Source organism: Mercenaria mercenaria, chromosome 8 (genome assembly GCF_021730395.1).
Source record: "Mercenaria mercenaria strain notata chromosome 8, MADL_Memer_1, whole genome shotgun sequence".
NCBI classification, from domain to species: Eukaryota; Metazoa; Mollusca; class Bivalvia; order Venerida; family Veneridae; genus Mercenaria; species Mercenaria mercenaria.
In genome coordinates, this window is record NC_069368.1 from 36471728 (window position 1) to 36486018 (window position 14291).

The following is a 14291-nucleotide window of genomic DNA, read 5'->3' on the forward strand; positions in this document are numbered from 1 at the left end:
TAATGAAATAATAGCAGAGTCTGACCCAGTCTCTTGATGTGATATAATGAAATAATAGCAGAGTTTGACCCAGTCTCTTCATGTGTTATAATGAAATGTGCAACGCCCCTCACGTCCGGTTTGAATAGAATTATATAAGGACTGCATGATACCAAAGGACCAGAAAATATAACAACACAGAACTCAGGTACGGGGAGACTTTCACAGTCGCCACATGACACTTAAAGACTGCTACTGTAATCGTAATTAAGTCTATTTAATAAAGTAGATAAAACATAAAAGATTATTTTTTATAACTGATAACTGTTAGAAATAATTCAAGTGTAATAGGGATATCTGTAACAAAGAACATAAAAAGGTACATAATTTCAATTCCGACAAGCGGAAATGATCTAACTTAATCCACCTAGAAGACCGCAATAATGAATTTAATCAGATTTCGGAGAAGACTGCCTAAAATAATGATATTCTACAATTGTTAGATTAGCTATAATGAGCCCAGGATGATCAATGAAAAGCGAAAAACATCACTTTGAATTGCACTATTGAGGGCACATCAATGTCTGAAATTGCGTATGCAATTTTCGTCGCCTCTCAGTTGAAATGAGTTTGATTGCTATAATCTGTCTAATAGTATCTAGAATACTATTTTTCATTTTCAATAAAGTACTGTAGTAACATGTAAGTTGCAATTTCATCTACCTGAAATATTACTTTTGAAATATTTAGATTGAGTGCATTTTGCGTTCAAATCCTGTAACTATATTAACATGGTACATTAAAATGTGTCACAAGGCAGGATAAAGTAAGCGAAATGAAATGAAAATCGAATTTACTATCCGTCAACTATCCCTCAACAAATTAAATACAAATCTCTTTCAAGTTTGTTGTAATTAACACAATTTAACGTTTAAGAATATCTTCGCGCTTCGTCTCAGTAATTTTAGTAGTGACGGCTTAAGGTGGGTCGAAACCTTATTCATCAAATATGACATTCCTTCCGATTTTGATGAAACTTGGTCCAACTATAGCGCTATAGTTCCTTTTTTTGTTTTTCAGTCGTCTTGGCAACAATAAATAATAAGTGATGACGTCACGAAAGTCGCAACGTAGGGCGCCAAAATGCCCAAAATCCGCCGTAATAGGTCTTATAAAATATCTAATCAAGATTTAAAATAAGCGAAACTTCACAATATGATACTTTATCTAATTCACATATGGACTAGTGTGTTTTTAAGTGGTATCGCACCACATTACGACGGACATTTATAATTTTATTGAGCAACCCATTTCCTTCTGATATAAAATTTTGACCAAAAAATCGGCAAATATACGCAAAAATGACATCTTTAAAAAACTACAAGCCCATTAAAAGTCTGATTTTCAGCAGAAGCGATCAATTTGAAAATGAAATGTCAAATAAAAAAGGGAACTTTACGTTTTCAGTTTTTCACAATATTGTGAATATGCCTCAGTCTTTCTAATATTGACGCACTACGAGCTATCTGGGTTTCATGCAAGGACATTTTCCTTCCTTTTTAACTACACGTCGCTACTTAACTGACCGCGATACACGGAACGTAATTTTGACATCACCGATCTAACAAATATGAGCTTTCCTTTTATTTATGTTCATTTAATATTTTTTTTGTCTCGTTCCCGCTGAATTTGCAGTCAGCGTCCTTAATCCCGCCCTTCATTCGCACGTGTATTCTGTCTGGCACGTTGCGCGTATGAGTATCTTAGTAATGGCTTTTTCGCATACGCACCAAAAACTGAACCAGGGAAAAAGAAATAGAATGTAGCTAAATGACATCGAGGCAGGCCGAAACGAAAACATGCGTGAATTGAGTATTTTGTTCTTGCATGTAAATCACTTTTCCCTAATATTAGTCGAATTTTACATGCTGCACGACTACTTAAAACAGGCGTACAGATTCATCGTGCAATTCCACACAAAATCATATGTTGATAAATCAATGCTACCGATTTCATTATCCAATGCCGACGGAATTGTTATATCGTCATCATCCATATTAAGGACATATCTGCCTCAGGTATTTTGATATAATTGTGAAGCACTAGCCGATTCGGAAATCTTTTTTCCACAGCAAAATGTGTAAATCTCTAAGAAAACCAACAGTATAATATTCCCAGCAGTCATTCTCGTCTACAATTATGTGAAGTCACTAATATTGCATACAATTATATTTACTACAGAGTTACGCAATATTTTCTCTTCTAATACGTGGCTTAACATGTATTTGAACTATATTTTTCAGTTAAATCGCTTATGCAACACTGAAAAGTTAAACTGTAAAAAATCGCGAACATCAGTTTCTTTAAAATACCTGCATGCTTATCTGATTTGCAATATGAACTTATCTTCTGTTAGTTTCCAGTCATATTTTGCCCCCCTCCCCCACCCAGATTAATGTAAATAATAGACAGACCTATCATAAATAAGTGCATTTTTGCAGTTAGAAGTATTAATGACAAAGCCACCATCGTAAAAAGAAAACTTTTTATAAACCTATATTACGCTGAAGTAAAACAAAAATGTGACATGCGAAATATTTCACATCTTTTCCTAAATATAACCAGTCTTACATTATTTCCATTATAGGTTAAACAGTATGTAGACAAAAATCACAAGATCCTTTTACGTTTAGTCATTTAAAGGCACTGGCCTTCAGATTTTCGCTTAAAGTTCAGTCATGTTTTGACCATTAGAACACGATTTTTTGTCTCTAATCTGTCTTAAACTACCAAATCAAGAGAGTAGTTTTAAAACCTTAAGAAACATAGCAATAATTTTTGATATCTATGTTTTTTCTTTTTTGTTGTCCTAAGATCAAGAGGTCAATGCCTTTAAAAAAGTTTACTAAAACATATACTGCGTGAAATCATTAAAAGAAGTTGAAGCTTAAGTTCCTTATTTAACGTGGGTAGTCGACGAAAGTCCACACCTGGGATGGATGGAACAACTTATTTCCAGCCGAGCCCACGGCAGGTGTCATATTTACCTCCCCAGCATCCAGTCTAGGCCGATACTGCTGGAAACAGTACCAATTTAAGCATATCACCCAGCACTGAACACTAGTCAGGATATCAGCCGCAACCGGGAATCGAACCTGCTAACCAATGCGCCACTGACTCCGAGGCTATTATTTGATGAACGGATGACTGAATTTCCATAAATCATGACTGTTTAAATAAATCACAAGTCTTGTCAGCGTCAGGGCATGAAGACATGATACATGTATGTTTTAATGACACAACATGATACATTTTCGTACACTGTTCGGAAGATGTAAACGTTAAGCTGGAAACGTAACGGAAATTCGACTTGAATATGCGTAAATATCGGGTCTCCTTGACAGATAGGGAAGCAAACTTTTCTTTTTTGTATTTTGGCGGGAAAACAGCATGTGCCTTCCAGGATGTTCCTTCGGTAATGACCGAATGTTTATAGAAAATTACGTTTTGGTGTTATATTTCTGCGTCAACATCGTGTTGAAGCTTTTATGTTATTGTTAACAAAATGCTCTACAACCAAATAAAATGCATGCTTAAGAGCTTGAATTTATATCGTGTCTGTTCGTCCGTCACAGGCTCTTATGATTTTTTTTATTCGAGTATTTAATATTATATTCATGGTTTCAAAAATAATAAAGGATGTTAACGTTTAAACACTAACAGGTATGTAATGGCAATTGTTTCACTTGTTCTGGTGACTCACTTCTTGAAGTGCTGGGTTGGAAGCTGTAAACGAACATGCTTTACGGGTGAGCTTATGATAAATCAGATGGGTGGCCTAGGGTTTAGACACTTTTCCATTCTAACGGCAATTTTCAAAGCGGAATGAAGCAGTTTGATGACTCTTAGACGTTTTGAGATGTAGAAAGGAAAAATTCCAAAGACTCTTTCCATGTTTCGATGTTTGTACATTTAGTAATTGTAGGTGGTGGGAGTTAGTAGAAAATTCATAATTATAGGTAGTGGGGGTGGAGGAAAATCAAAAATCATGGGAAGTGGGGTTGGAGGATAATAAGAAAGTATGGGTGGTGTTTTTTTTTCTTCTTTTTTTTTTTTCAAAAAGTGCCTTCCGACCCTCCCATACAATTAATTCTGGAGCTGTCCTTATAACATTCACTTACTTTTATCAACTACGCACGATATGATATCAAAGTTTACAATTAATTACCCTTAGTTATATTTGCTTATTATGTGATCTCCTCGAAGAACGAACATATGTATAGATATCAAATTGCTATGGCGCGCTTTACGTACATGGCATCTAACGTCAAAACGTTGAGTTGTACGTCCAAAAATCGGAAGGACAGTTTGTCTTCAACAAAGTACTGCGAAAAACTGAAAACGTAAAGTTCCCTTTTTTATTTGACATTTCATTTGCAAATTGATCACTTGTGCCGAAATTCAGACTTTTAATGGGCCTGTAGATTTTAAAAAATGTAATTTTCGCGTATATTTGCCGATTTTTTGTCAAAGTTTTATTTCAGAAGGAACATGGTTTGCTTTATCAAATGATAAATGTTCGTTGTAATATGGTGCGATATCACTTCCACACACGCTAGTCCTAATATAAATTACATAAAGTGTTAAAATGTACAGTTTCGCTGATTTTAAATCATAATTAGGCATTTTAGAGGACTCAAAACGGCAGTATTTCGACATTTTGGCGCCCTTAGTTGTGACGTCATCACTGATAATGCATTGTTGCCAAGACGACGGAAAAATAGTTTAGAACCATAGTGCTACAGTTGGACCACCCCTCGGGTAAATTTTCATTTTGGAAATTATACCTGACTGACCCGTAATATTCATAACATATATTATATACGGAGTTGTTCAGAAGAAGAAGAAATACTTTCTATAAAGGTTACCTTGTTTGGTAATATGTATTTTGTCTTTCAAAACACGTACTTCGACTGACCACATTCTATTTTTTAGAAAATATCAAACTTTTTTTTTCAAACATATCATTTCTCTTTTGTTTTATTGTGTGCCTTACATATTTATCTAGGTACTCCGGTAAATGAAAATTAGTTTACTTTTATATTGTCATAAATATTGCAGTTTTTTTTTTTGTCATTTTGACAGCTCTACTTTCACTTTCATTTTGCAATAATTGCATTTTTTGGAATGTACATGGTTTGTAACATTTTCAACTCCCGGAGTACCTTGACAAATCTGTTAAACACATAATAATTATAAAAGTAATGACAAAATACTTTTGAAAAAGAAGCTTGATATCTTCTACAAAATAGAACATGAACAGTCAAAGAACATGTGATATAAGACAAAATATGTTGTTCAAAAGAGAATAACCTGTTTTGAAAGTTTCTTCTACTTATTATGAATAGTTGGGTATATGCTTTATGATAAACCAAGGCCTGTGTGGCGTAAAAAATCTAGACCAAAAATTCACCCAAGGGGCGGTTTCAAAGGCTTTACAAGAACCTTAACCTATTCATTTCTATACGCGTATAATACGTTCAAAACTAAAGTTGTTGTCTGAAACATGTACTATTAATTCGTCATATCTATGTAGATACATTATTATTTTAAGGCGATCTACAACATGTACGCGTACAGTATACGTACACGTCACAACCTCGTCAAAACATAATGAAAAACAATGAGCAACGATGTTCTCTGTACAATAACATCCTAAAGTCATACTTTTGACATACATACATGTTCTTTATTATATACTGTTTTCGTTGCACACTTTGTAGTTTGTAAAACTAAATGGTATACATAATTACTCCATACCTTTATGTTTTGATACAGGTGTTGTCAGCCAGTAATGAGCAATTCTTTTTAGCAAAAGGCTTCCTATAATAATCAGTCACAAATTTGATTATCCTCGTCTTTACCTGTAGTAAATATTTCCGTGTCTGTTTTCTGCAAATAGAGGAAACAGAAATAGGAATATAAAATTTGTATCTTTGAGAGATTTTCTAAACTGCAATATCCTGTTTGCGAAGCATATTCTGTTGTTTGTTATTTTTAAATTTGTTATTTTACCAATCGACGGTAATTCTGACAGTCAGTTGCTCAATTGGCCGCCAAACTAGTATTTGAAAAAGCAATTCAAATTTAAATTTAGAAAATCGTCAAAAGAAAGGAATAAGAAGAGTTAAGTTATATCTGTACTAGTGACTATATTATACATATAGTTATTACATGTCCCCTGATATCAATCGTTGGTCAATAGTTTGTACCATGCGACCAATCTATATTTAACATACATTAAGTTAAAAATGTAAAAGTAAAAATGTGAAAATTAATTTCAATGTCATGTAATAAACGCTTATTCAATGGCTTGCAGGTCAATAGTTAAAACTATTGTTCGGCAAGCTATTAAAAAAGTGTTCCTAAGCACTGAAGCACATAAAGCTTCTGAAACATGATACAGATGTCACATTTTAAGTTAAATGCTAATTACAAACTGTAAAATAATTCTAAACACAATACATCCATATCAGTCAGTCATTCCTATTTCACTTAAAATGTCTGGTGAAAGTATCATACTAACCCCTTTTATGTAAGAAATGTTTCAAATAACAATCCTTTACACCCTTCATACAGTCACACTTTACCTGGAAGTATTTATCCCGATACATTTTTTCCCATTATTAACAACAACAAAATTTTTAAAATAAAACACTCACATCTGCCTTGGCGGGTAATTATATCACTTTATGTAACATCTGCTCAAATCAGCACTGTTATTCCAGTAGGCATAGAATTACACTAAACAAATATTCCTCGTTCTCAGTTATAACTGAATCCGACTATGATGCAGGTCTCACATGTTCACACGTAATATATATAATAGATGTTTATGTTAAGCTGTACACTGAATATATGAAATATTCCTTACTTCCAACACCTCTTTGCCGGCGGTGAATATTTAAGACTGGTATATTAAGAGAACACTAAAAGTGGCAAACCTCTTTGTATAATTATTTTTTTTTGACAAAAAGAAAAAAAAAACATATAAAAACATTGTTGCTATTTGCCTGCCTTCCGACTAGACACAACTTTAAAATAAAAAAAGTACACACACATTTTTAAATACTACTTTTTTCGCATTTACTTGTATAGGAGAATTTTTCAATTAGCTCCGATAAGCTACGTTTTGAGGAGAAAAGGGATACAATACATAAAATTTGAACAGCTTCAGAAAATAGCTCCAATCAACTAACGGTAGTGCCTAAATGCAGACAAAGGTGTCGTACAAAATAAAAACACTTAAAAGTATCAGTCTACTATACTATAGCAGGAATGTAACTGTATTTTTATAATACTCATAGAAATACTCATAGAATATCAAAGTAAATAGCTTTGGTGTATGATTCTAATGATTTCGAATGATTTAAACATTATGATAGATTGCTATTAATCTGAAAGTCAGCCCCATTATCAACTGCACAATACGTCATATGTTTCGTCATTTAAAATGGCTATGTGTCATAATAACATGTCAAGGTATATTGTATTATCAAGCGAACATCTAGCGGCCAAACATTAAGACCATGTATCATTCTAATGCTTCTTTCGTCTATCGTTTGCTTGTTCGTTGTGTTATGTCTTCAAAAATCACTCATACGTTAATCTAGATTTTTTAACTGTTATATATTTTTCTGCTAAATTTTTTCCAGTAAGATATTGGCAATTATTATTTCTTTATTCTGTGCCATTTTCAGTTTTAAATAATGATACTAAGTAACAAAATATAATAACAATAAACAACTGTATATTCTTTTTTTCTCCTGCAAGGTAGTCACATGGTAGCTGACTTATTATGAATAGTTAGTCCAATAAATGTAATATATATGGAACTATGTACAAACAAACTGATGTTAAACAGTTCAGAACTACCTTTTGTGTTCTATAAACAGTAGTCATTTAGTGTTGTTATCAAAGCATTGTTTTTCAATAGTGTGTGATATTGTAACGCAACAAACATTTATAAAGCGTCCATTTTACATAGCGCTAAAAGGTAAGGGTATATTTCTCTTTGCAAAGTAGGCCTACAACAAAAAAAACTGTAACGGAAAAACATTACAGACGGGTTGCTTCAAAAATACAACAAGTACATTTAAATTTTATGCAAAGTATAGATTGGGGGGGGGGGGGGGGGCTAAGGGGCAGAAAGGGGGTTTGGGGAAGGGGAAAGTAGAACAAGGATGAATACACAAAGGGAACGCCACGTTCCTTAATCACAGTTATACACTACAATGCAAACCACAACAGCGCAGACATCCATGTACCAAAGATAAACACACGCAACCACACCCAACCAACTAACACAGACAAACAGACAAGCAAGATACAACAACACTGTAGGGCACCGCTTTAGACACGCAGCACACAAACGCACACACACAAGCAGGAAAAAAAACAATCGTGTACCGCCCTAGGACCCCGGCAGCCAAAATAAAGGGGGCACGAAAACCAACTCATAGTAAAGGGGGAGGGGATGTCAAAATAAGGGAGCGCAACTACAAGGGGAAAGGATGGGGGCGATAGGGGGAGTGAGGAGAAGGAGGAAACAAACAAGACAAAATACGCAACACTAAAGACAGACAGAAAACCAGTTGGGAATAAGGACACCGCCTTGGAACGGTCAGTAACCTATAAAAAGGAAACTGAGGGTTTAAACGCGTTTAGGGCATGCCAACCCTGCACTTACCTTTAGTCCGTGCTTTAGTTAATTATACATGGATCAGACGTGGTACCGCGAATAATGAGATGCATGCAATATGTTTTTATTAAATGTAAGCATAAAGGTCACATTTAGTTACAACGTTGCGTAACATGGACATTGGACTCCGTTACACAGTATGTCTGGATGTATACTTTATGGAATCAAAGAATTACTCCAGACGACGTAAACTCGTAAGTACACAGTCTGGTGCCGCCTTAAGCACCGTCAGTGAGAAAACAAGCAAACAAACAAAAGCACCGAAGCCTCAATATTATTCCCTAACAGCTTCCTATTTATTTTTCAAAAAATAATTATGATATTTGTTCTAAAATAGAATTTTATATCCACTGTATCAGAAATGTAATTAACAATTTGCAAAGTACATATCGTGTTAAAATTGTGTATAACGGTATTAAAGTTGGAATTTTAAAAACATTGTATCGACAACATTATTCGCTCAAATATATAAACCACCTTGTTATATTATAGCCAAATATCTGTTTTATGATTAACTATCAGCATTGATTCCAGTTTATAATTAGTTTCACGTTAACTTATTTTCTGAGATCACTCTACAATCCGCACGAGATATACCTTTACTGTACGGGAAACTGCATGAAGGCGTACACCGTCTTTTCTTAGGCAAAGCAAATATTGTGGGTACTTTAGCTAATGTTTTTCTTAAATACTTTTCAAAACTATGCACGAACTATTACATAAAGCAGTGACGGTATTAAAAGTGACTACGATAGAAGCACCAGCCAATGGAATAAGTCTTTGTTTTACAAACATGCACACTCGTCCATCAATATCATAGTATTTAAAAACTAACATTCAAAGTTCAAGACAAAACTCCAAAGTGATCTATCTTATTATTTTATCGCGTTTACGCAAAAAAGGATATATATCTATCTATCACGCAGTTATCACGCTGAGATGTTTGCGAATGTGATGTATAAAAGATGGACAAATAACATAAAGAAATCAATTAGCACGTTGTAGTTTTGGTCGAAATTTGTCCATGGCATTAACTCGTTTATCTAAATCCTTAATCCATTAAAGCGATATTTATTACTTTCTGCAATATATTTACCTTCTGAACAAACTGTAACAGGACAATTTGATACTCTTCCAACTAAGTACATACATGTGTGTTTCTTATTTTGGAGGAAAAAAGTCGTATACATGTCGACATACTTCTGTTTCATCTTCCCAAATTTGACTTTTATATTGTATACTGTAATTGCAAGTTAACACAAAAACAAATTACAGAAGGCTGTAAATCGCTCTTTCTGACATATTTTCTAATATTCTCTCTTGGTTTTATTAGAAAGTGATGAGAATCAATGAAATGTTTCAACAGATATTTCTCAAAGCCGATATGAGCAGAGACCTCTTAGGATTACAAACAATTCTAATGTACATCTGGGAAAATATAACCATTACATTGTTTCAGCCTTGGCTAAACATTTGTATTTCTTACCTTCAACATGCCTTGGCTATACATTTGTATTTCTTACCTTCAACATGCCTTGGCTATACATTTGTATTTCTTACCTTCAACATGCCTTCGCTATATTTCTTACCTTCAACATGCCTTGGCTATATTTCTTCCTTACCTTCAACATGCCTTCGCTATATTTCTGGCCTTCAACATGCCTTGGCTATATTTCTTACCTTCAACATGCCTTGGCTATATTTCTTACCTTCAACATGCCTTGGCTATATTTCTTACCTTCAACATGCCTTGGCTATATTTCTTCCCTTCAACATGCCTGTTGGCTATATTTCTTCCTTACCTTCAACATGCCTTGGCTATACATTTGTATTTCTTACCTTCAACATGCCTTCGCTATATTTCTTACCTTCAACATGCCTTGGCTATATTTCTTCCTTACCTTCAACATGCCTTCGCTATATTTCTGGCCTTCAACATGCCTTGGCTATATTTCTTACCTTCAACATGCCTGTTGGCTATATTTCTTACCTTCAACATGCCTTGGCTATATTTCTTACCTTCAACATGCCTTGGCTATATTTCTTACCTTCAACATGCCTTGGCTATATTTCTTCCCTTCAACATGCCTGTTGGCTATATTTCTTCCCTTCAACATGCCTTCGCTATATTTCTTACCTTCAACATGCCTTGGCTATATTTCTTACCTTCAACATGCCTGTTGGCTATATTTCTTACCTTCAACATGCCTTGGCTATATTTCTTACCTTCAACATGCCTTGGCTATATTTCTTCCTTACCTTCAACATGCCTTGGCTATATTTCTTACCTTCAACATGCCTTGGCTATATTTCTTACCTTCAACATGCCTTGGCTATATTTCTTACCTTCAACATGCCTTGGCTATATTTCTTCCCTTCAACATGCCTGTTGGCTATATTTCTTCCCTTCAACATGCCTGTTGGCTATATTTCTTCCCTTCAACATGCCTTGGCTATATTTCTTACCTTCAACATGCCTTGGCTATATTTCTTCCCTTCAACATGCCTTGGCTATATTTCTTACCTTCAACATGCCTTGGCTATATTTCTTCCCTTTAACATGCCTGTTGGCTATATTTCTTACCTTCAACATGCCTTGGCTATATTTCTTACCTTCAACATGCCTTGGCTATATTTCTTACCTTCAACATGCCTTGGCTATATTTCTTCCCTTCAACATGCCTTGGCTATATTTCTTACCTTCAACATGCCTGTTGGCTATATTTCTTCCCTTCAACATGCCTGTTGGCTATATTTCTTACCTTCAACATGCCTTGGCTATATTTCTTACCTTCAACATGCCTTGGCTATATTTCTTCCCTTCAACATGCCTTGGCTATATTTCTTACCTTCAACATGCCTTGGCTATATTTCTTACCTTCAACATGCCTTGGCTATATTTCTTACCTTCAACATGCCTTGGCTATATTTCTTCCCTTCAACATGCCTTGGCTATATTTCTTCCTTACCTTCAACATGCCTTGGCTATATTTCTTCCTTACCTTCAACATGCCTTGGCTATATTTCTTCCTTACCTTCAACATGCCTTGGCTATATTTCTTCCCTTCAACATGCCTTGGCTATATTTCTTACCTTCAACATGCCTTGGCTATATTTCTTACCTTCAACATGCCTGTTGGCTATATTTCTTCCCTTCAACATGCCTGTTGGCTATATTTCTTCCCTTCAACATGCCTTGGCTATATTTCTTCCCTTCAACATGCCTTGGCTATATTTCTTCCCTTCAACATGCCTTGGCTATATTTCTTCCCTTCAACATGCCTTGGCTATATTTCTTACCTTCAACATGCCTTGGCTATGTTTCTTACCTTCAACATGCCTGTTGGCTATGTTTCTTCCCTTCAACATGCCTTGGCTATATTTCTTCCCTTCAACATGCCTGTTGGCTATATTTCTTCCCTTCAACATGCCTGTTGGCTATATTTCTTCCCTTCAACATGCCTTGACTATATTTCTTCCCTTCAACATGCCTTGGCTATATTTCTTACCTTCAACATGCCTGTTGGCTATATTTCTTCCCTTCAAAATGCCTTGGCTATATTTCTTACCTTCAACATGCCTGTTGGCTATATTTCTTCCCTTCAACATGCCTTGGCTATATTTCTTACCTTCAACATGCCTTGGCTATATTTCTTCCCTTCAACATGCCTTGGCTATATTTCTTCCCTTCAACATGCCTTGGCTATATTTCTTCCTTACCTTCAACATGCCTGTTGGCTATATTTCTTCCCTTCAACATGCCTTGGCTATATTTCTTACCTTCAACATGCCTGTTGGCTATATTTCTTCCCTTCAACATGCCTGTTGGCTATATTTCTTCCCTTCAACATGCCTTGGCTATATTTCTTACCTTCAACATGCCTGTTGGCTATATTTCTTCCCTTCAACATGCCTTGGCTATATTTCTTCCCTTCAACATGCCTTGGCTATATTTCTTCCCTTCAACATGCCTTGGCTATATTTCTTACCTTCAACATGCCTTGGCTATATTTCTTCCCTTCAACATGCCTTGGCTATATTTCTTACCTTCAACATGCCTTGGCTATATTTCTTCCCTTCAACATGCCTTGGCTATATTTCTTACCTTCAACATGCCTTGGCTATATTTCTTCCCTTCAACATGCCTTGGCTATATTTCTTACCTTCAACATGCCTGTTGGCTATATTTCTTTCCTTCAACATGCCTTGGCTATATTTCTTACCTTCAACATGCCTTGGCTATATTTCTTCCCTTCAACATGCCTTGGCTATATTTCTTCCCTTCAACATGCCTTGGCTATATTTCTTACCTTCAACATGCCTTGGCTATATTTCTTCCCTTCAACATGCCTTGGCTATATTTCTTACCTTCAACATGCCTTGGCTATATTTCTTCCCTTCAACATGCCTTGGCTATATTTCTTACCTTCAACATGCCTTGGCTATATTTCTTCCCTTCAACATGCCTTGGCTATATTTCTTACCTTCAACATGCCTTGGCTATATTTCTTACCTTCAACATGCCTGTTGGCTATATTTCTTCCCTTCAACATGCCTTGGCTATATTTCTTCCCTTCAACATGCCTTGGCTATATTTCTTCCCTTCAACATGCCTTGGCTATATTTCTTCCCTTCAACATGCCTTGGCTATATTTCTTCCCTTCAACATGCCTTCGCTATATTTCTTACCTTCAACATGCCTTGGCTATATTTCTTACCTTCAACATGCCTGTTGGCTATATTTCTTACCTTCAACATGCCTGTTGGCTATATTTCTTACCTTCAACATGCATTGGCTATATTTCTTCCCTTCAACATGCCTTGGCTATATTTCTTCCTTACCTTCAACATGCCTTGGCTATATTTCTTCCTTACCTTCAACATGCCTTGGCTATATTTCTTCCCTTCAACATGCCTTGGCTATATTTCTTACCTTCAACATGTCTTGGCTATGTTTCTTACCTTCAACATGCCTTGGCTATATTTCTTCCCTTCAACATGCCTTGGCTATATTTCTTCCCTTCAACATGCCTTGGCTATATTTCTTACCTTCAACATGCCTTGGCTATATTTCTTACCTTCAACATGCCTGTTGGCTATATTTCTTCCTTACCTTCAACATGCCTTCGCTATATTTCTTACCTTCAACATGCCTTGGCTATATTTCTTACCTTCAACATGCCTTCGCTATATTTCTTCCTTACCTTCAACATGCCTTCGCTATATTTCTGGCCTTCAACATGCCTTTGCTATATTTCTTCCTTTAACATGCCTTGGCTATATTTCTTACCTTCAACATGCCTTGGCTATATTTCTTACCTTCAACATGCCTTCGCTATATTTCTTCCTTACCTTCAACATGCCTTCGCTATATTTCTGGCCTTCAACATGCCTTGGCTATATTTCTTCCTTACCTTCAACATGCCTTCGCTATATTTCTTGCCTTCAACATGCCTTGGCTATATTTCTTCCTTACCTTCAACATGCCTTCGCTATATTTCTGGCCTTCAACATGCCTTGGCTATATTTCTTCCTTACCTTCAACATGCCT

At 35.5% G+C, this 14291-nt stretch overlaps 1 protein-coding gene across 5 annotated transcripts in view; it reads right to left on the minus strand.

Moving 5' to 3' along the window:
• LOC123566576 (uncharacterized) overlaps nucleotides 1-14291 on the minus strand; it is a 322257-nt gene that overhangs the window by 144276 nt on the left and 163690 nt on the right. For 2 of the 5 annotated variants that reach the window (XM_045360822.2, XM_045360813.2), the window contains exons 1-2: nucleotides 6702-6853; nucleotides 5800-5931 (exon numbers count right to left, since the gene is read on the minus strand). The gene's annotated coding sequence lies outside the window, so the exon portion shown is untranslated. Of the gene's footprint in view, nucleotides 1-5799; nucleotides 5932-6565; nucleotides 6585-6701; nucleotides 6854-14291 lie in introns of those variants that run through there. The other 3 variants (XM_045360815.2, XM_045360814.2, XM_045360816.2) reach the window with 2 other exon arrangements.